Genomic DNA, 20,381 nt, shown 5'->3' with positions numbered 1-20,381 from the left:
ATATATGACATATAAATAATATATAAATATAAATTATATATATAATTTTCCCTATTTGTGGCCTTTTTCAGTTTTTCAAAGATATCTTCTGAAGAGTAAAAAAATTCAATTTTGATGAAGTAAAACAATCAATATTTTCCTTTTATTATTTGTGCTTTTGTGTCCTAAGAAACTTCTGCTTACAAAGTTGCAAAGTTTTTTTTTTTATTAAGTTTTGTGGCTTTAGCTTTTATATTCAGGTCTGTGATCTAATTTTGAGTTTTTTATATGTATGGGATAAGGTAAGTATCAAGTTTCATTTATTTCTACATAAATATCCAGTTGTCTGTCCAGCACAATTTGATGAAAAGACTTATCCTTTCCCGCATTGAATTAAATTGGCACTTTTGTCAAAAGTCAGTTGATCACATATGTGTAGATCTATTCCTGTTCTATTATTTCCTTGGATCTCTATGTCTATTCTTTTGCCAAAACCACACTCTCTTGATTAACTTTATAGTCTTAAAATCGGATAGTCCTTTCCAACGTTTGTGTTTTTAAAAATTGTTTTGGTTATTGCATGTCCTTTGCATTTATGTATAAATTTTAGAACCAGCTTGTCAAATTCTGAGGAAAAGCTTTCTGGCATATTGATTTGGATTACGTTGAATATATAGATCAATTTTGGGGAAAATTAGCATCTTAAAAATATCAAAACTCCAAGTCATGAACATGCTATATCTTTCCATTTATTTTCGAATCTTTTAAAATTTCTCTCGGCAGTGTTTTGTAGTTTTTAGTATACAGATCTTGCACTTATTTTGTTAAACTTACCCCCTAATATATTTCATGTTTTTTATACTACTGTGAATGGTGCTATTTCAAATTTCATTTTCCAGTTGCTTATTTGTGGTATTGATACTGTATTTTGTGACCTTGCTAAAGTCACTTATTAGTTCTAAAAGCCTTTTTGGTAGATTCCTTAAGATTTTCTACATATACATCATGCTGACTTTGAATAAAAACAGTTTACTTTTTTCTTACCAATTTGTATGCATTTTATTTATTTCATTGGCTGGAACCCCCACCAAGTGTTCAATAGAAGCCTTGTTCCTGGTTTTACAGGAACAGCATTCAGTCAGCATTCAGTCTTTGACCATTTGGTATGATGGTAGCTGTACATCTTGTGTAATGACCTTTCTGAGGTTGAGGAAGTTCCCTTCCATTCCTAATTTTCTGAGTTTTTGCTCACGAGTGGGCGTTGAACTTTGTCAAATGCTCTTTATGCATGCATTAAGATGATCCTGATTTTTTTCTTCTCTGAAGATGATAAATTACACTGATTAATTTTTAAAAATTTAAACCAACTTTGTAGGCCTGGGGAAAGACTCCACTTTGCCAAGATGTATTATCCTTTTCATACATTCACTAATATATTGTTAAGGCTTTTGCATTTATATTTCTTTTCTTTTCTTGTAAACCCTTTATCTGATTTTGTTAATGGGGTAACATTGGCTTCATAAAATGACTTGAGATGAGCCACTCTCTATGAAAGATTTTAACAAGTTTGATGTTTTCCTTCATTAAGTATATGTTAGGATTCAGCAGAGAAGTCACCTGGGTGTGAAGGGGTTTATTTCTGTTTTTGGAAGGAGGAGATTATTAATTATGAATTAAATTTCTTTAAAAGATAGAAAACTATTCATATTTTCTGTCTCTTCTTGGATCTATTTTGTTAATTTGTATATTTCAAGGAATTTTTCTATTTTATTGAGATTTTTGGAGTAGAGTTATTTATAATATTCCTTTGTTATTTTTAATGTCTGTGGGATCTAGAGGGAAGCCCTTTCCGTTATGCCTGATCTTGGTAATTTGTATTTTCTCCAGATTTTAAAGTCAAGTTAGACAGATATTTACCAATTTCACTGACATTGTCATTGATTTTCTCTATTTTTGTACATTTTCTGTTTCATTGGTTTCTGCTCTTATCTTTAGTTTTTCCTTCCTTCTATTTTCTTTGGCTTTAATTTGCTGCTTTTCTAGCTTCTTAGTGTGGAATCTTAGAATATTGGCTTTAAACCTTTCATCTTTTTCTAGAATAAACACTTTAAGCTATAATTTTCCCTCTAAGCACTGTTCTAGCTGCATTCGACAAATTTTAATACATGTATTTTCATTTTCATTTCATTTGGTTTAAAATATTTTTAAACTTTTTGGTTTTTTATTCTTTGACTTATGTATTACATAAAACTGTGTTTTACTTAATAAACGGCTTGAGAATGTTCCAAGTATCTTATTGTTATTAATTTCTAATTCAGTTCCACTGTGGTCAGAGAATATTTTCTGGATGATCTCAATATTTTTGAATTTATTAAAAATCCTTCTGAGGCCCAACGTATGGTCTGTCTTTTATGAACATTCCATGTGTCCTTGAAAAGCCTGTGTATCCCACAGTGTTTTATAAATTCAGTTTGGTCAAGTTATTTGCTGGTGTCTGACAAGTCTTCTGCATCTTTACAGGTTTTCTCCGTCCTGAGGGAGGTGGGTCAACGTCTCCCACTATATTTGTGGATTTGTTATTTCCTTCATGTATTGTGCTTCATGTATTTTAAATCTTTGTTATAGGTACATTTTGGATTATTATATTTTCTTAATGAATTGACTCTTTATCATTATGAATTAACCCTGTTTATCTCTGGCAGTGCATCTTGTCTGATACTAACATAGCTGCTCCAGATTTCTTATGGTTAATCTTTTCATCCCATGCATTTTCCTATACTTGTACTTTGACCCTATCTGTGTTTGTATATTTAAGGAGTGTATCTTGCAAACAGTCTATAATTGGGTGTTACTGTATTTTTATGCAGCCTGATCTCTTCTGCCCTTTATTGTTATTATTATTTGGGGGGGGGTTAGTAATTAGGTTTCCTGTCCTTTAATTATAGCTTTAGACTCTCTATATTAAATGTAATTCACAATATATTTAGGTTTCAGTCTACTATTTTGTTGTTTATTTTCTATTTGTCCCATCTGTTCTTTATTTTTTCCTCTTTTCATGCCTTCTTAGCATCACTTATTTAAAAAATATCCCGCTTAATCTCTATTGGAGATTGTTTGCTGTATCTCTTTGTGCTCTAGGGTTTACTATATGCACCTTCAACATATAGCAATCTAATGTTAAATAATATTATACTGCTTTATGGATAGTGTTAAGTATCTTATAACAGTATTCTTTAATTTCTTCCCTCCCATCCTTTGTGCTGTTATTGTCCATTTTACTCATACATTATTATAAACTCCATAATACATTGGTATTATTTTTGCTTTAAAATTATCTTTTAGAGAAACTTAAAAATGAGAAAACAAAATTGCTTATATTTACTCAGATATTTACCACTTCCAGCTCTCCTCATTCCTGAGTTTCTAACTGTCATCATTTTACTTTTTTCTACAGCATCTAATCAAGTCCAGCAAGCAACTTTTTAATATTAAATATTATATTTTCAGCTCCAGAATTTTATTTGCTTTAAAAGTAATTCCCATTCCTTTTTTTGTTGTGTTTATATTTTCCTTTAAATCCTTGGGCATATTTATAATAGCTGTATGAAAGCCTCTGTTGGCTAATCCCCTTATTCTGATTATTTCTGCTTCTCTTTCTATGTACACTATGAATGTTACATGAGAGTTTCTGGATTTTGTTGTTGTCCTTTTAGAGTTTTGAAGTTTGTCTGTTAGGCAGATGAGTTACTTGAGAATTAGCTTGATCCACTTGATGATTTTTTAAGCTTGGTTATGGTAGTTACCTTTATTCTAATACTAATTCTGTCCTACTTCTTAGGTACAGTCTACCTGGGGCGTCTACTGGAATCCCAGGTGTTTTATCCACTCAGGTTCATCAGAACTTGAGTGTCTTCCAGTTCTTTCTTACCCCTGGAACTGTTCCACTTACAGCTCTCTGCCAGTTGTTCTTTTCCTGGCCACAAGGAATTTTACCCTATGAACGTACATCTTAGTTATCAACCAGGAACTCAAAGAAATCCCTATGGTTTTCTCAGCTCTTTGCTGCATGGTTTTCTCTTTCTAGTTTTCTGCCTAACAAATTCCAGCTACCTAAGCCTCCGTGACGTCTGGTCTCTGTCTCCTCAGCTCAGTGAGACCCCTGTGCTGTGCTTTGGTATCTTTTCCCTTTATGGTGTACAGGAAATGGCTCCAGGCAGAGAGTTGGGCAATGGTAGGGCTCATGTCATTTACTGCTCTTCTCTCATGGACTACACTCCTGCACTGGCTGTTGTCTAATTATTGAAAACAGTTAATTTACATATTTTGTCTAGTTTTCTAGTTGTTAACATTGAGTAGGAGGGGCAAGTCTGGCGCTAGCTCAGAAGCAAAAATCCCTCAGCTTTCTCTTTATTGAGTATTTTCACTGCATTCAAAATTTTAGTGGGAAGGTATTTTCTTTTAGCACATCAAAGATTATACTAATGGTTGTAAATTATACTAACTTTGATTATTTCTGTTGAGAAGTCATCTGTTGTTCCTTTGAAAGTAGTGTGTGTGTGTGTGTGTGTGTGTGTGTATGTGTGTGTGAAGGAGGGGTCTTCTTTTAATATTTTGTCATTGAGATTTAGAAATATAATTACGATTGCCTGTGTGTGGCTTTCTTTGTACATGTCCTGCTTGGAGTTAGTAGGACTTCCTGAATCTGTGACTTACTCAGTTTTGGAAAATTCTCAGCCAGGATTGCATCCACCACATTCTGTCTCCCCTTTCCTTTTCAGATTTCAATTTCAGGTTTGACCATTCACCATGTTCTACGTATCTCTTAAGCTCTTTTCTCTATTTTTCATTCTTCCTTCATTACATACTTCAGCAAGAGATTTTCTCCTAACCTAATTAACAGTTCACTAATCTCTTTTGCTGTGTCAGTTCTGCTTTAAGAAGATATATTGAAAGCATTTTGTTTTGGTTCCAGAATTACTATTTGATTCAATTTTTAAAATACATTCTAGTTTTTCCCTGGTAAACTTTTGTCTTAATCATTCATTTTCTTGCACATTTATCCCAATTGTTTTAATGTTTGTTTTATATAACTCCAATATACAGATCACCTATGTTTTTATTGTCTGTTTTTCTCTCTTGATTTTTATTAATTTGGCCTTGTCACCTGGCATGTTTGGCAATTTTTAATTAAATGCCAGATAGTATATCTGAAACATTGTTGTGGCCTGATGTTGTTCACTACCCTCAGAGGGATTTTAGTTTCCATCTGGCAGGCAGTTAGGACAGATGTAGAGCACCTTTTACTGATAGATGCAGTTTGAAGATGGACTTGATTCTCTGAAGGCTTCTGGTTTGCCTTTCATCTTAATGCATATAGTCTTTCAAGAGCTTCAACTGAAACCCTGGGGTGTTTATCAGTGCCCTTCCCTTGGCAGGTTCTAAATTCCAATTTTTAAAAAATTTCTCATAGATGATTATTTATTGAATTGACTTGAATCTAATACACCTTGACCAATCTGATAAATTTCTCAAAACATTAATGCTACCAATTTATAACCACATACTATGTCAATCACTATGCCTTGAGTGTTTTCTAATGTATTTTTTAATTGAAGTACAGTTGCTGTGTAATATTATATATGTTACAGGTGTACAGTATTGTGATTCACAATGTTTAAAGGTTATGTGCCATTTATAGTTATTATAAAATACTGTCTGTATTCCCCTTGTTGCACAATATATCCTTATAGCTTATTTTATACCTAATAGTCTGTACCTCTTCCTTCTCAGTTCCTGTGTTTCCCTCCCCACCGTCCTCTCCCCACTGGCGACCACTAGTTTGTTCTCTATGTCTCTGAGTCTGCTTTGTCTTTGACTAAACTCTGGTGTTTGCCCTGCTGGCATTGTGAGATTCCCGAGCATTCTTCCCACCGTGTAGCCACTTAGCTGCTGCTTGGTTTCTTTTCTTTGCCTTTCACTCTGTGCTGCTTCAAATGAGGCAAATGCCTTTGGGGGAAAATGGAGCAGAATGATACTTTAACTTTTCTGAGGTTTTCTTTCCTTGGATTTTAGTCCCTCAGGTCCTGACTGTCTTGGTAGCACTGCCACCTGATTATTTTCTCTTTAAGCCTGTAATATTCTCAAAATGTCTGAGATATTACTTTCTTTTTGGCCTTTTGGTCCAATGCTACTTGGAAATCAGCTGATGTTTTACAACCAAAGGCAACAGAGACTTCAGGTTCACACCAGTGCTTTTTCCTTCTCTGTGGGTTCCTGGCCCCATTCTTGAGTTCTTCGGGTGAAGTTCTTCTCAGTCTGATGATCTGTAAACTCGTCCGTCCTCTCCCCTAAACACCCAGCATAGACCAGTGAGGCCGAGATACAGTAACTGCAGTAGACACTCCATTCAGTAAGGGAGGATGTGGGTGGTATTTCTGTAGCAGTCTGACTGGTTCATAGCAATTCTGAAATGCAGCTGGGAACATGTCATCCGTTCCTTAATCAGGGCCCAGTCCTGATTCTTGGGAATGATTCTTCACAGCTCTTGGCTTCACCTTTTGTGCTCCCAGTTCCTCTCTGAGTCATTCTTCCTCTCCCATAAGAAACAGCCCACGTTTGCAGCCTGTTTATTGCCTATAGAGGGTTGGGGATCCAAAGGCCTCCTTTCCTTTTGTGCTGTCTCTGTCCGCTTTCAGTCCCAAATTAGTATGTTTTCTTTAGAAACATGAAGGGCTTCCTATGCTTCAAATTATAATCCATCCGTTAGACAAAAGCCACACTTACACATCTCTTTAAACACAGGTCCTTCTCTATCTTCAGGCTGCTGAGGGACCAGGTCTCTTAAGATTCTTGAAAGCTCTTTTAGGCATGCCCTTAGATATGTGTGAGGTCTTAACAAAGGATCTGACTGCCCCATCCCGAACTTAGTCTGGAGACCACATTTTATTGCCCTGAACTTGAACACTTTTGCCAGGAGGTGTCAGAACGAGAAATAGTTATCCTTTCTAACCCAGCAAGTCCTGGTTCTTTCTATTTCTTCTAAATTCTACTTAAAAAAGGGCTAATTTCCGCTTTAATTCATCTCTTCTTGTCTTTTATCATAGGCATCTAGAAAATCCCAATTGGCTCTCTCTGTGCTCTGCTTGGAGCTCTCCTAAGCAGATCCACGAGTTCCTTAGGTAGACTTTCCATCTGCACAGGCAACCGTTCTGCTAACTGTCCCACCAGTACCTGGCTCAGGTGCTCTTTTCCAGTTTCCAGGAGCAGTTTTCTCAGTGTCCTGTAAGTTTTCTCCGGGAGTCTTCCTGAGGCCCTTGCAGCATTCACCAACAGTCTTACAAGGCACTTATAGCTTCTGCTCGTTGTCCAACCCCAAAGCCAACAATTGTAGTTTTTGTTACAGCAGCACTCTACTTCCAGATACCAGATTTTGTTCTGGTTATCTGTGGCTGCCTAAAAACCACTCAAAAACCTCTTGCCACAAAGTCGAGGGTGCGTGTTGGAAAGAAGCCAGTGCATTCCATATTCTGTATTTGGATAGGATACATGAAAAACTTTCCCCTCTAGCGCATCCCCAAATGATGTTTTCTTTTTCTGCCTATTTCTCCTTAAAATGCAAGACTCCTTCCTCACCCTCTACCCTTGGCTGTCTTGTGCACTTGAAGTAGATGTATTTGCTGAAGGTAAAACAAAAGAAGGAAAGATGAGGGGAGGGCTGAGATAGAGGTGGGAATGACTTTGACCACTTGGTTAAACACTGATTACCACTTGGTAAGGTAGCAGGTGTCCAGGTGTCTGGTTTGTATAACTCTGAGTCCTAAAGCTAGAGGTAGGTGGTGGAACAAAGTTAATGTCTACCCCCAGCTGTTTCCTGGAGGGCTGGATTATTCTGGGTTGGACAGAGTACTTATGCTAAATCAAACTACCAATGCATGGAACCCATTTTGTTCTATGTTGATTTTAGCTTCCATTCTGATATTTGGTACAAGATTTTCTTTGGCAGTTTAATGGGAAGGAGGTGACACATTTTGACCCTTAATAAATATATATTGAGCAAATGAATAAAAGTCAGAGCAAGGGTATCAGGGCCTGAGAACCTGCAACCCTCTTACCCTGGAAGTCTCAAAATGGTCAACATTGGTGAGGACCAGGAAAATGTACGTAGTGTCTGCACCAAAGTCTGCCACCTGGCTTCCTAGTTCTTGATACCCATTGAGATCCTTGATTTTTTTCCCCCAAGGTAATGTCTTTGATACGTGTTAACTACTCACGAATAATGACAGCAACCAATATTTGTTGAAAGCTTTCTATGCCCGGAGCAGAGTTAAGTGAATGAACTATTTCCGGTTATCACATTTAAACTTTACAACAACTGTATGCAATAGATACTGTAATTACCCCCATTTTACAGATGAGGACAGTGAGACTTAGAATAAACAACTTGTCCAAATTCACACAGACAGTGAGGGCAGAGAACTTTGGACACATGTGTCCTTCTCTGGTTAAATGGTGACCCTACTTTCTATCAGAAATGCCATGTGTATATATAGACTTGCTAAGGGACTCTGGTGATCTGGTTGTGGTCCAGAAAATGATAAAAAAAACAACTGCTGATAGAGGCAACAGATTGTTAGAAGTTGCAGCTTTCATCCAAACTAAGAGATCAGAGGGAAAGATCAGTGTGAGACTCTGCCCGTGACACTTCAGGGATTCCCCTCGAAATGCCTCCTGTGCACATCTCTTATGAACTAGGTCCATAAGATTCAGCCAGTGGTGAAAGAAGATAATCTGGGAGGCAAGGCTGGTACAAGAAAAGATAGTGAGAATACAGGGTAGCAACTGCTAAATGCCGAAGGTATGGTACGAGCAATGAGTGCTACCAGGGCTCAGAGGAACCACGCCCTGGCTGCAAACCAGGAAGTGCAGGCAAGCTGGGGACCCTTATTAACTTGTGCCGCTGGCTGGCAGGACCAATAACCACAGTCTCTTGGCAGCTGCACCAGCCAGAAGAGAGGTGACTGCTGAGCTGTTTGGACAGAGGCTTATGGCATTATTGCCTGCTTTGTTCCTGATTGGTGTGAGAATTTTTATATATATCTTTTCTTTGATTCTGGGAATTGGAGGAATCTGAGCTAGTGGAGCCATCTTTCTGCCACCTAGAGGGGGGCAAGAAACTGGGGACCCTGGAAAGGAGGGTGCTGTAAGGAAAGACTAGCCTGCTTCAGTCAGGTGGGTTGTTCTTTCTCCAGTAGCACACCCTTGGGGGAGCAGAAAGGGACTGGTAGGTGTCTGACTCTGTGGGGCAGACAGATGCATCTTGGTGTTGTGGTTTTTTTCTTTCTTTTCTTTCTTTCCCCCCCTTTTTTTTAAATTAATTTTTAAAAAACACAAACCTTGGTAGAACTGAGTATTCTATCGGATTCTGGGCACAAGAGGGGTAGACAGGTGGGGACCAGGAAAGGTGACTGGAGACTCTAAGCTAACGAGTTGCCCTTGAGGCATGGGGCAGAGGAGGACAGGGGTCTGTCTGGGTATGGACTTGGCAGAGGGCAGTGCCAGGGCAGACTGCAGACAGTCTTCGCGATGTCTAGCTCACACCTGTGTCCAAGCACCCTCTCCCCCTCATCAAATCCATTCTGTGACCTTGGAAAGGGAAGTGGGGGGCCAAACCACGCATTCTCAGGCCCCAGGGAGCAGGATCAAAGGTGGGCGGGCGATCGCTGGAGAAGTACTTCCCTAGATGGTGATGGGGTGGGCACCCCGAATCCTCCTCCCCTAGTTTTGGCCGCCGGTCCCTCAACTTGGTGCCCACCCTCCCCCTGGGCGCGGACGCAGGTGTGATCGTGGCGCCGGGGATGAAGTAGTTAAGGTGGGGGGCGCTTGGGTGAGTTGTCCAATACCGAGGAACAGCAGTTTGCCGGAGTTAACGTGGGCAGCTTCTCTGGGGAGGAAGGAAGGAGGACCGTCTGCTAAGCTCGAGTTCGCCCCCCGCGTGTGTGCCTGTGTGTGCAGTGTGTGTGTGTGTGTGTGTGCGCGAGTGTGAGTGCGCGCGCGCCGAGGCGTTCCTCAGGTTGCGCTGCCTGGAAACCGAGGGAGCCATTGGCGAGGCGGAGGGGTAGGGGTGGGGGTGGGGGTGGGGGCCCCCCCCGACCCTCGCAGGCGAGGCGCGCCCCGAACCCCGGCTCCCGACGCGGGCGAAGACAGGGCGGGGACGGCGCTGCGGGCGGCCTCAAGGCCCCGGGGAGCCCGCCGGGGAGGAGCTGGGGAGGAGGCCGGAGCTGCATGGAGTTTCTAGGGCGCGCAACTCCGGCGGGGCCTCGGCCACTGGGCTCCGGGGCGCAGCGAGGCAGCCGCGCACATGGGCTGAGCCCGCGCGCCGGGGCTCTGCACGGCCAGCGGGAGCGGGAGGGGTAGAGGAACGCGCCGAGCCGGGGGTGCGGGGCAGCGTCCCCAGACGGGAGCCGAGGACAAGGACAGGAGGAGCGCGCCCAGATCGCGCTCCGAGCCGACGAGGGGCTCGCGCCGGCCCCGGCGCGCGCTTGGGGAGCGGCCCGGGGCGCCGTGGGAGCCGGCGGCAGCGAGGATGCCGGCGCGGGGCCGCGGCGGCCGGCTGGGGGTGTGAGCGCGAGGCTGAGCGCGGCGCGCCGGCGCCTCCCCCCGCGCCGCCCCCTCCTTGCGGACCTCGGAGGAAGCCCCCCGCACGCGCGGAGGCGCCACGGAACCCGGGCTTCGGGGCGGCGGGCCCGCGCGGCCGGCCCCGGCCCAGCCTGAGGTGAGTGCCGCCGCCCGCTCGCTCCCGCCCTCGCCTCTTCCCTCCGTGCTCGCCCCTCTGCATCGCGCCCCGAGCCCGGGGCTGTCGCGAGTGGCCCCCGAGTGGGCGGGCGGGCGACAACGCCTCCCATACCTGTTGGCACTGGCAGAGGGCGCAGGGCGGGCGGGGGGTGGTCGGAGCCACCTTGCCCTCCCTGTGGGTGGCTGCGGGCGGCCCGCTTGGAGGCGTGGGGCTGGGACAGGGCCGCGGGTGTCCCACCCGGGTGTCCCGGTGCTGTGCGGGCTGCAGGTTGGGAGCCGCTCGCCGAGTCTCCGGCGCCAGTAGCTGCTCATCTGCGCGCCCCCGGCCGCGGGCGCCCGGCTGGTGGAAGGGAGGGGAGCCGCCCCGCAGCTCAGGTGGGAGAGCCGGGCGGCTTGCAGGTATTCGGGGAACCGGCAGTCCTGGGGATCGCGGGAGGGTTCCCTCCACCTCCACCTCCAGCCCCAGCGCGGGCTGCTCCCCTCCTGGGCGCACGCTGCTCGCTGCCACCCGCCCGGCGTCCGTGGGCTCCAGGGAGCGCGGGATCACCCGGAGGCCTCCAGCAGCCCAGGTGGGAACACGGCTGTCACTCAGCTGGTCCCTAGGCCCCCATCAGCTCCCTGAGTCCCGCGCCCGGGGAGGGGCGGGCGCCGACTTTCCCTGGCGGTCTGGGTTTACCCGGTGCCCCAGCCTCTCGGACTGGCGCGACGGGGAGTGAACTTCCTCAGACTTGGCCTGAGGGCGCCGAGTCAGCAGCAGGTAGTTCTGGGGCCCGCCTGGGGGCCAGAGAGAGCGGAGGACGCCTCACACCGACGGGATGGGGGTGCTGAGCGTGGACAGAGGACTACTTTTTGCCACCTAGGCGCCAGCCACGTGCGCCCCCTGCCCCCACCCCCAGAATCATTTCTGTCTTCTCTTTTTTCTTTGAAGACCAGTTTGTGGGGGAAGCACCTTCCTTGAAATTGGTGTTCCAGCCCTTTGCCCTGTGAAACGGTGCCTGCAGTTCCTGAGGTGCCAAGACCGGGGCGCCATCCCCAGGCCCTGAGCTTGATTTTTTGCAGGAAAGGACACTTTCCCGGGCTCGGAGAATAGCAGCTCAGTGTCGGCTGTGTGTGGCTCTGTTGGGTCGTGTCCACTGAAGTCTGATTAGTGCTAATAATAACTACGTTCTAGAGTGAGTAAGAGCATCCCCGGGGATAGAATCGAGGTGACCTTCTCTAGGAAGAATGGGTCGATTTTTGCCCTCTGTGTGTCCACACACACACGGCATTTGTGCAAATGTGAAAACTCATAAATCCTAGGATTTCTGCGTTCTGCTGCTTTCACTGCTGACTTTCAGTCAGAAAGATAAACTCTTTATTCAATTCAGGCGTCAGAGCTTTGGAAAGGGTTTTAAAGCCATTTGGTGTGAAATTGCCTTGGGGCCAGAGCAGGGCACGGTTTTTATCGAAGGCCAGCTCCAGCTCTCCTCCTTGGCTTGATGGTTTTTATTTCATCTTGGTGGGGTGGGAGGAACTGTTGGGGGGAGAAGAAGAAAGTGTTCGTGGGGGTCCCCATTTTATTTGCTACTTGTTTATATGAAGCTCTGAAGTCTGGACCTCTCCTGTGCCTGCAGCTTGGTGGGGACACCCCAGCTTAGGATTCATTCCTGGGCTCCAGGAGCTGCATAACTTTGCTAGTTCCTTAAGCAGTTGTCCCCCATGAATGCCCAACAGACACCCCTGGTCTGAGCCCCCCCAAGGCCTGCTCTGGTGGAGGCTCAGCGGAGTGGCCCCCCTTTCTGAGCTCACTGCAGACATGTGGGTTTTTCATGGCAGTAGCTGCCTGAAGACGGGCTGTGTTTGCCGAGGAGCTGGTCTGCAACCCTGATGTTGGGTTGCTGGCGGTATCCAAGTGGAGTCATGAAAACAAAACTCTGGAAACCCAATCCCTAGGATATTTTATTGGAAGAGCGCTAAATCCTCTTAGAATTGTTCACAAAGATCACCTTTCTCTGAACTCGGAGTGTAACTCTTGCCAGTAATCAGGCCTTCAGTGAGGGTGCGGCATAAGGGCTTTTTAGAAAGAAAATACTTCAGTTCAGCCCGTTCCATGGAGAAAATGATGGGCAATACTTGATGGAGACCCATGACTCCTGGGTTTGAGGGGAGGTGGGGATAGGGGTGGGGTGAGGGCGCCTGTATGACAGCTGCTTGGTTTTATCTCCATAGTGGAGGCCTCTGATCAGTACCCAAGTGTTGGGCAGGGCTGGGCTCCAATCTAGAAATTTCTGTTCCGTAGGGAGTGGCTTTGGAGGGACAGTGTGCTCCTCGGTCAGCACCCCTGGAGAAGTATCTGTGCAGTGGTCCTCAGTCCTGGTGCTGTGTCTGCAGTCCCGCTGGCTCTGCCGGCCCCCTCCAGTACTGACAGCCTATGCAGTGCTCAGTGGGCAGCAGAAGGAGGCGTGCGTTCTTCCACGGAGAGGAACTGTCCAGGCTCGGAGAGAACTTGGGACATTTAAGGTCCTTGCAGACCCTCTTCATTCAGGTTTCTGAGACTTTGCTTGGTGCCAGACACTTTTACACATTGGAGCTCACGTCACCCTCTGTTTTCATATGTGTAAACTGATGCCAGTGGGGGGTTGGAGGGTAACTAACTTTCCTGAGGTCGGGTAGCTTGTGGGTCAGAGGCAGGGCTGTGGTTGGCTAATAGGCTGGGGCTTCTGATTCTAAATCCAGGGCTCTTTCCACACTGCTGCTTTAGGATGTGAAGAGTGTTTCAGTAACCTTTCACCTTCGGTGCCTTGTCTAGGGTCAGACCCATGGCAAGTGTCCTGTCTGTGTTTAGGGAGGCATCTCATTCCTCATTTCTGATGAGAAAACTCAGGCAAAGGAGGAGCTGTGCCTTGGGCAGCAGGTCCAGGGAGGAGGCGCTGCCCTCCATGTGCGCCCACACTGGAACCACGTGAGGCTCGAGCCCAGACTGGCTGGATGATCGGGTGCTGCTTCTTGTTTGCATGTTCCTTATCTACGCCCACGTTGGTATGGGGTGGGTGGCGTCTTTGCCCTTCCCTCCAGGCTTAACCTGATGTAGTCAGAGTGCCTGCATGTCCTTTCATGGTGGAGAACCATGAGGCAGCGCCACCAGCCATAGCCTCTGATGCTTGTTAAAACAGTGTGCATCCTGGCTCTCAAGCAATGAAACATCCTTCGAGATGGGTAGGGCATTGGCTGATCCCTCGGTCGTTCTGTTGGAGGGTAATTCTGCATGCGGTTGTAGAGGAGGAAAATGAAAGCACAGTTGTTGCATCCAACCTGGGGCTTTCCAAGTAAATTATGTTTTTAATCATTTAAGATCTAACAGAAATGTATTCAGTGCCTATTATGTGGTACGGATATAGAGATTAATGTGACACAGTGGCTGTCATCAAAAAATTCACAGATTAGTGGGGAAGGCAGCCCATGTGTGAGGGATACACATTTGTGAGCAGAGATGGAAGGCAGCTAGCCTAGGAGGGCAGTGATGTCTGAGCTGAGCTTAAAGGATGATTATAAAGTGGCCAGCCTTACATGGGTATCCCAACACAGAGAAGGTAGGATGGGCACAGGGTGAGAGATAAGAAAACATATGGAAAATATGAGGACGCAGCCGGTAGTTGGGAGCTCCTGGAGCTTAAAGGGTGAGGCAGGGAATGACCAGAGAAGAAGCTGGAGTGATAGAAGGAGGCCTTTGGTCAGGACCAGGGGCTCAGCCTTTCTCCATTAGGGGGCGGGCAGCGTGGTCAGATTTGAATTTTAGGTAGGTCCGGTTGGGGACCTCATGGAAAATGGATTGGGCAGTGAGAAGACCAGAGGTGTAGATAGCAGTGAGGTGGCTGGTGCCGAGGTTACCATGGGGAGTACAGAGGAGAAGAGATGGACTCAGCAGACATTTAGGAGAATCATCAGTGTTACTGGGTGGCAAGCAACAGAAACCAACTCTGGTGAACAACTGAAACATACAGGAGGTATTAGAAGTACTGCTGGGGAGTCACCAGGCGGAGGGCACACCTGAAGAGCTGGGCTTGGGGCAGATGGCAGTTAGGCAGACTAGAGGATCTTGGTGGCTGGAGTCCTCTTTTGGTTTCTCTCTAGTGATGCTATGGAAGTAAATGATCTCCAGCCTTTTCCTCCTCCTCCATCATCATCACCATCATCGTCATCTTCTTCTTCTGCTACATTCAGAATGCTCAGAGGAAATGTCCTGTTGGCATAGCGTTGGGTCTCCATATCAGGGGTAGTTTTCTGAAAGGTCATCAGAATGGGGAGAGGCAGTTTTTCTGATAGGAAACTGGCAGGATCCTGCTCAAGGACTTGGGCATGGCCTCCCCAGGAGGGATGGGTGGCGGGGCGTACTGACTGACTGGCGTAGGAAGGAAGGGTGTAACTACAGGGTTTCTGGTTTAAGTAAGGGGTTGGATAAACAAAGTGAAAGCCTGGCCAGGACGAAATAACTTGCTTGTTTCCCCACCGGCAGGGCTCTGGGCAGCTCTCCGTGACCAGGCCACGGAAGAAGGTGACGGCCTAATTTAAAAAGTCTCATTAAGCAGCCGTGCTGCTGTGAATAAGGCCTATTTAAGTAGGTTACTTTAGCGCGTGCCCCACAAATCTGGGTACTCTGAAAACATTTTCATTCAGCCAATATATATTGAGCATCCTTGGTTTGGGTACTGGGGATGATGGTGCATTAGGCTGGTAGGGGTGGTACTCCTATATTCTAGTGGTGTAAGACAGTATAAAAAATTAAAATAGAAAATAAAATTAGATGGTATCTTTAAGACAAATGTGGAGGCTCCTTCAGATTGAGTGGTCAGAAAGTTCTCACTGGGGAGCCATATTTAAGCTGGGTGAGTTGAGGGGAGATCTGGGGAAGAACTTCCAGGCTATGGCAGCAGCCAGTGCAAAGATCCTGGGGTAGGAACAACTGGGTGCTTTAGAGGAACAAGGAGGAGGCTAGTGTGGCAGGGGATGTATACAGAGATGCAGGGTCTAGGTCATGGGGGGCCTCAGAGGTCACCCTGCAGAGTTTGGGTTTGTTACCAAGTTTGATGGGAGCCCCTGGAGGGTTTTAAATGGCAAAATGACACAAGTTAATTTATGTTTTCAAAAGATTGCCCTGGCAGCTGTCCATTCTGTGTGCACTGCCTTGGTACAATAAAGTGAGTCTTTATTCGTCAGAGTAGAAAATGAAATGTAGTGTTTAAGAGTAACAGATGGAGAGAAGTTGCTTTGATGACCTTAATTTAGTGGTTTCTAACGTACCAATTAAACGTCGGTATGGACCAAACCACACTTCTAGCATGATTTCAGTTTTATTTAAAAACATGGTACAGAAGAATAATGGAAAGAAGTAGACTAAAAATGTTAACACGGCTTGTCCAAAGGAGTTGGCATGATGAATGGCTTTTGGTTTTTCTTTTTTGAAAATGAACTCAAATTTCTTTTGTAGTCAGAAACAAATTGTTTTAAAATGTAGACACTAATGATGACCACAAATGTCTTGAATTGAGTGTTCTGAGATTCTATCTACTAAATACTTTTTTTCCCCTACCATTTTATTTCTAGAAATTTTAATGTCAAAAACCCATGGTCCTGACTGGGGCAGAAATTAGGATGTTTATTCTGCACCTGCTGTCCAATGGGTGGCTCTTTGTTTTATGCTTAAAAAAATGTTTTTCAATATGAAAGCAAACATTGTTTTGTTTTTTTTTTAAAGAAATTAAAGCCATATAGAGCTGTTACATAAAACAAACAAACAAACACCTTTCTGCACTCTCATTCCCCAGACCATTAACATTTCCATGCAGATATTGTTAGCTTTTCTTTCTATGCATTTCAAATATCTACATTTATATTTTGTTGAAGGATTTGGGGATATTGCTGTAACAAGTTACCCTATCTCTAAATTACTCTCCCAGATTCCTTCCTCTGGAGCTTGAAACCTCGGTGACCTTTTTCCCCTTGAAACAAAATCATCAGGAAACTTGAACACATATAACTTAGAGGAGAAACTGAATCTTGCCTTTTTAGTATTCAGAGTGTTCACTGAAAGCAGACTTCATACTTACAAAGAATAGAGCAATTAAATATTGATTAAAAGTTCATCTCCAAGCATTTAAACAATATTGGTCCAGGGTTGGCACCCCAAAGTTGGTGTCACGATTACAAATCACTTCTACTGTTTCATTAACACCAGTTTGCTAATATGAAAACTTAGACGTGCAAGTCAGGGAGCTTGGTTAATTATTTTGGTGACTTGTTTATTGCAATGGAATCTTACCTTTGAAAACAGGAAAAGAAAAGCATTCAATGAAGTGTTACTTGGAGCCACTGAGATGTCGGGAAGACCTGTCCTCTCCGTGGTCTCGCCGTGCAGACTGGGTTTGGGGGCTGCAGTGTTGGGAATGAACTGCCACCAACTCAGTGTTAATGTGTTGGATGGGAGGCTCATTATGTGATTCAGCAGAATTGCTACCTTTCCCATCAGCGCTTTAATTAAACACATCCTTTCTTGGTGAAGAGGAGAGCGAATACGTGCTCAGGAGAGAATGCTTGTAAAGTAACAGAAGCATGGCGTTTAAGAGGGAGCAGGAACCCTGGTTATCTCATTTTACAGATGGGGAGAAAAGGCGGACCAGAAAGAGAGCAAACAACACGCGCTCCATCAAACAGAATCGCTTTCCCTGCCCCAGTGCCTCTTCCCTCCACTTGGCGCTGGCTCCGTGTTGTTAGAAAAGTGAATTTATTTAGGGAAGCCTGAGAATTAGGAGGGCTCTCTGAACCTGATGAAAAATGGGAGGGTTTTGAGCTGCTCATTCATTCTGTACAGTGTAATCTGTCTGTGTACTGATAACAGGCCTAATTACTGTGTAAACATTTTTATAGCCTGGTAAGAAAACCTCGAACATCTGTACCGCACATTGATGTAGCAGTTCAGCCTCCAGCATTCCTCCTGCTTGTTCTTAAAACCAGTTGCTCTGTGATTTCATCTGGTCTAGGGCGGATGATTCATTTTACGCACAGACACATAAACACACGTTCCACATCCAGCAGGAAGTGACAAGTAATCAGAGCCACCTTGCATCGTACTTTTTGTGTGTCACCAACTCTCTGATCATTAGTATTTCCCCCATTTTACAGATGAAGAAACAGATGCTGCAAGGTTCGGTACCTTGCTCAGGGGCCCAGGTTAGTCCGTCGTGGATGGAAACCACCCCCACCGGGGTCTCCCCTCCAGAGGCGTGTGACTCACTAGCTAAAATCTCCACCTTCCCTTGCCTCCCAAAGACAAGCCAGCTTTCTGCGATAAAGATCAGGGCTGACTTGACGAAATCACTTTAGTTTAATCACTTTTCATTTGGGCAAACTCATGAATGTAGAGCTGCAGAGAGTTCTCTGCGGGCATGGTGTTTTCAAGTCTGTTTTGTGGGTGGCCCCAGTCCCTTCCCTTCCTGAGTCACTTGGTGGTGGCAGGTCAAGGACAGATCATCTGCCCCCAGCTGAGGCTGGTGGGTTCTCTTTTCACTGCAAGACTCAGTCCTCAATTTAGTGGCCCCATCACTAACTGGCTTGTGAGCTCTGGTAGATTCCAGAACTGCTGGCTTCTGGCTTGGCTCCTGTGCTGTCTTTACATAAATACCAAAGTTCTCAATTTATCCTACCCAAGGAGATAAATATTTCCTTCGAAAATCCTGAAGCACGGAATCCATACAGCCCTCAAAGAGCAGTAGGTAACTGGGAGGAATCACGTCATTAAAAAGGAGGGAAACATAAATGCTGGTGAATACTGTCAGCGGGTCCTCGCTCAGAGACCTTCGTTAGCCTTCAGTTACTAGTTGTGATGCAGGCTGACTCAGAATCGCACACACCAGAGGGGAGCAGAGTTGCCCTGGACTCTTATGTCTCCCTGCGTTCTAGCTGCTGGCCGGGGTGTACCCGTGCTTGGAGATCCCTGCCCGAAAGATGTTGCTGAAGAGGTGAGTTCTGCCCTCTGATTGAGAGCATTTCAGCTGCTGTGAGAGACAGAGAGCAAGGAAGAGAGAGGGAGCCTGTGCTGACAGGGAGCTTGCCCCGGGAAGGGCCGCATCCTGCAGGAGCTTGGAGGCTCCATCCAGCAAGATAATCTCAGACACAAGGGCAGACGCAGGAGGCAGGAATTGGGGCTGGTGACCCATCATCAGTTAGGACTCCTGTGTGTGGGTGACCCTGCTGTGTCCTCGGAAAGGTGATACAGACCTTTCTAGAGGGAGATTGGCTGGCTCTGGAGATGAGTTTTAGAACTTGAAGCTGAGAATTTAGTTCAGTGCTTCTGAATGTTTTCTGCACATGAGAGTTCCCTAGAAAGCCTTAAAAATGTCCCAGTGCCCCATCACATCCCAGACCAGTGAAATCTGAATTAACGGAGTGGGGGATGGGATTGATCACCCCCCCCCCCCGGGTGGTTCCAATGTACAGCCAACTTGGAGAGCCAGGGAGCTAGGACAGCTTTGCTCAAATGAAGGTACCTGGGGATATTGTTCAAATGCAGATGCTGACGCCTGGGTCTGGAGCAGGCTGAGACCCTGCATTTCTAATCAGCTCCAGGCGCTGCTGCTGCTGCTGGTGGTGGTGGTGGACCGCCCTGGAGGGCAAGGCCTGGTTAGAGGAGTCATGTTCCTGACTTACTTAGCTTCACATGGAGGGCTTCTGGAATCTTCGCCTTTTCATGAGATTACGGCCTCTGGTTGATTCAGGGCAGGGCTGGAGAACAGGGGGCCTGGATCCTGCCTCTTCTACTGTGTCTTCTTATAAAGAATAATAGAGCAATTAAATCTGCGTTAAAAGTTCATCTCTGGACATTTATACATTATTGCTCTAGTATTAGAGCCCCAAGTTGATATCATGGTTGCAAATCATTTGCATTATTTGTCCTTCTGGATCCAGCACATTGTCCTGTCCCTGGTCAGCATTTGCAGAGTCAGAATGACAGGCTGGGAGAGCTGGAAGGAACCTTAGGAATTATCTAGTCTGACCCACTCAGTTTTGGAGAGGAGGAAGCTGAGGGTCAGATTTGCCCTGAGTCACAGATCATCAGGCTGGGGCTGCTTGGACTCGAGACCAGGAGGAGGGACCCGGGAGGAGGAGTCCTGGGCTGAAGACTCCTCTGTGCTGGTCCCGGGGCAGGGGAGTCACAAGACACAGATGTTTGGATATAGTCACATTAATACACCTGTGAATCAAGAGACATCACTGCCAGCGATGCCGGTCATTCTCCGACCCCTCCCTCCAGCCACCCCACCAACTTTAGGTAACGTCACAGAAGAGTGACCCAGTTCTCTGCTTCTGCAGTTGGAGTTGACTCCTTGACAGATGTTCAACATCCCAAGTGGGACGCTGACGCAGGCTACCTGGCTTCATGCAAAACAATTACCTTTACCATCTTCACCCAAATATTTCCCTCCTGTCAGCCAGACATGTAGAGAACATTCTGGACATACAGGTTTCTTGATGTCGTGGTGAATTATGTTAAACCTGCTGTAAGAATAGCTCATAATTGATGTTCTTGGCATTTATCACCCGGCCGTGACGTGTTCAGCATGTGATGACTAATAAATTAT

General features: G+C 45.7%; 1 protein-coding gene across 5 annotated transcripts in view; it reads left to right on the top strand.

Annotated features, from left to right (window-relative positions):
- The window catches only part of CALN1 (calneuron 1), a 367,399-nt gene that overhangs the window by 66,250 nt on the left and 280,768 nt on the right, over positions 1-20,381 (top strand). For 2 of the 5 annotated variants that reach the window (XM_032460336.1, XM_032460333.1), the window contains exon 1: positions 10,264-10,750. The exons of the other annotated variants lie outside the window; for them this stretch is intronic. The gene's annotated coding sequence lies outside the window, so the exon portion shown is untranslated. Of the gene's footprint in view, positions 1-10,263; positions 10,751-20,381 lie in introns of those variants that run through there. 5 annotated transcript variants of the gene reach the window in all.

The sequence above is a fragment of the Camelus ferus genome, chromosome 18 (genome assembly GCF_009834535.1).
Source record: "Camelus ferus isolate YT-003-E chromosome 18, BCGSAC_Cfer_1.0, whole genome shotgun sequence".
NCBI classification, from domain to species: domain Eukaryota; kingdom Metazoa; phylum Chordata; class Mammalia; order Artiodactyla; family Camelidae; genus Camelus; species Camelus ferus.
This window is presented reverse-complemented; position numbering and strand designations above follow the sequence as displayed.